Source organism: Nannospalax galili, unplaced genomic scaffold (assembly GCF_000622305.1).
Source record: "Nannospalax galili isolate Female #2095 unplaced genomic scaffold, S.galili_v1.0 scaffold911, whole genome shotgun sequence".
Classification (NCBI taxonomy): domain Eukaryota; kingdom Metazoa; phylum Chordata; class Mammalia; order Rodentia; family Spalacidae; genus Nannospalax; species Nannospalax galili.
Genome location: NW_008329642.1, coordinates 1,077,354 through 1,079,627, shown reverse-complemented (window position 1 = coordinate 1,079,627; position 2,274 = coordinate 1,077,354). Strand labels below are relative to the sequence as shown.

Sequence of the window (2,274 nt, the reverse complement as noted above, 5' to 3'; positions counted from 1 at the left end):
GAGCCATCTCTCCAGCCCTTGGATAACCAATGTTTGCCATTACACTGGGTGAATTAGGTATTTTCAAAAATCGTGTTATTAAGATGGGCTGCATGCCTGGAATCTCAGAACTTGGGGGTTGAAGACAAGAAGATTGCTGCAAGTCCAAGACCAACCTGGTCTACATAGCGAAGTCCAGGCTTCCTGGGATGACATAGCAAGACTCAGCTTGGAAAATATAACAAAGGCTCATTTTCTTATATAATATTTTATACATATAATAAAGTATCTATTCTAATATATAGATGCTGGGGATACAGCCAAGACCAAGACAAGTCTAACCTATGCTTTCACAGTGCACTTTATACAGGGAGAAACGGGACATATATGATGAAAGCCTGACATTTTTCATCTGTCAGATGGTTACAAGTGTTCCAGGAAAAAAATAGTATAGGAAAGTAATAAAGGAACAAAGTGAGTGGCAGAGGTGATTTTAAATAGTCTGTTCATAAAAATCTTCATCGATAGGGCTGGGGTGATGGCTCAGTCAGTAAAATGCTTGCCATGTGAGCATGAGGACCTGAGTTCGGATCCCCAGCACCTGGGCATGGTAGCGTGCATCTGTAATCTCAGCACTCAGGAGGCAGAGACAAGTGGATATCTGCCTGGGGTTTGCTGGCCGGCTATTCTCACTGACAGGAGCTCCAGGTTCAGAGAGAGAGAGAGAGACCCTGTCTCAAAAAAAAAAAAAAAAGAGCAAGAGAGGAAGACTCTAGACATCAATCTCTGGCACACACATCACATGTGCATACACTTTTTAATTTTTATTTTACATGTATGAGTATTTTACCTCCATGTATGGAAGTGCACCCTTGTGCAGTCCTCTCAGAGGCCAGAAGAGGGTGGCAGATTCCTCTGGAACTGGAGTTTCAGACAGTTGTGAGCCGACATGTGGGTGCTGGGAACCAAACCAGGTCCTCTACAAGAGCAGCCAGTGCTCTTAACTGTTGAGCCATCTCTCCAGCCCCACACAATTTTTTAAAATTTTTATTGAATTTTTGGATATTTCAAACAGAAAACCTTTATAGCCCCTCCCCCTTTTGTCCCTTCCCATAGCCCCCACCCCAGGTTCATACCTTCTGTCATTTGACACACAATTTTTTTTTGAAACAGTAGGATTGTGCCCTAGGTGTGAAACACCTTTGGCCCCTGAGCCAGGCATCTAGCTAGGATAAGCAAAGAATTACCATCTGCTCTGCCTCTGACTGATTTTAAGACACCACCACCAATGAGGTGTCTCTTTGTCCATTGCCAGGGGTGACACACAACCCACAAAAGTTAATTTTTTTCTTTAACTGAAAAAAATTAAAATGAACAAACAAGGAAAACACCAAATTTTTTTTTAATTTTTACAAAAACTTTATTGAGAATTTCATATGTGCATATAAGGCATTTTGATCAAATTCATGCCCACTCCATCCCTTCCAACATTCCCCCTCTGAAGAGGTAATCCTAAAATTTTTTTTTTCGTCTTTTCTTTTTTTTTTGAGACAGGATCTCCCTGTAGCCCCAGCTGTCCTGGAACTCACTATGTAGACCAGGCTGGCCTTGAACTCAGAGATCTGCCTGCCTCTGCCTCCCGTGTGCTGGGATTAAAGGCGTGTGCCACCACACCCAGCCTAACCCTAAAATCTTTTAAGGATTAGATACAAGCTCCCAAATATTTTTTACATTTTTGGCCTTGGAACAGAGTATGTTGCTAACAGGGCCGAGGACATTTTGACTTTTAGCCAAGAAACTGGCTACATTTCTTTGGGATCTTTTAAACCCTAACTGCCTAGCCAATTCCTACCTCCTATTCTTATCACACCATCCTCTGAAGGAGTTACCAAATTGTCAATAGGGAATAGGGATGCCGATCGCTCTGGCTTCTTCCATACCGAACAGGGACACAGGGTAAGGCAATTGGAGTACCCCTTCAGTGGGTCTAACTAAAAGACTCCCAAATTGCATAACTCTTGTCTCTAAGGGAAGAAGAAAGTCCTTGAATCATGAATGGGAGATGTGAAGGAGAAGTAAAGGCAAGAGTAATTAGCATTAAAAATTCTAGACAGGGAACTAGAAAAAAGTCAGAACAGGGCACTTTTCAAATGTTCATATGAGAGTCCATTGGCGTTTCTTGACAAGGGCTTCCGAAAGCATCCCTCTATTGGGTTGTTCCTCCTCATTTTTCTTTTGTCTTCCAGGGCTGGACTAGTTGACTGAAAAGAGTGGCTGGATACTCAGGTGGGGGTC

General features: G+C 42.6%; 1 non-coding gene across 1 annotated transcript; it reads right to left on the bottom strand.

The window, feature by feature from the left end:
• Positions 1–1,155: 1,155 nt before the first annotated feature.
• LOC115071686 lies at positions 1,156–1,299 on the bottom strand. Its single transcript, XR_003850780.1, has one exon. It is a non-coding gene; the product is annotated as a small nucleolar RNA SNORA48 (small nucleolar RNA).
• Positions 1,300–2,274: the final 975 nt, after the last annotated feature.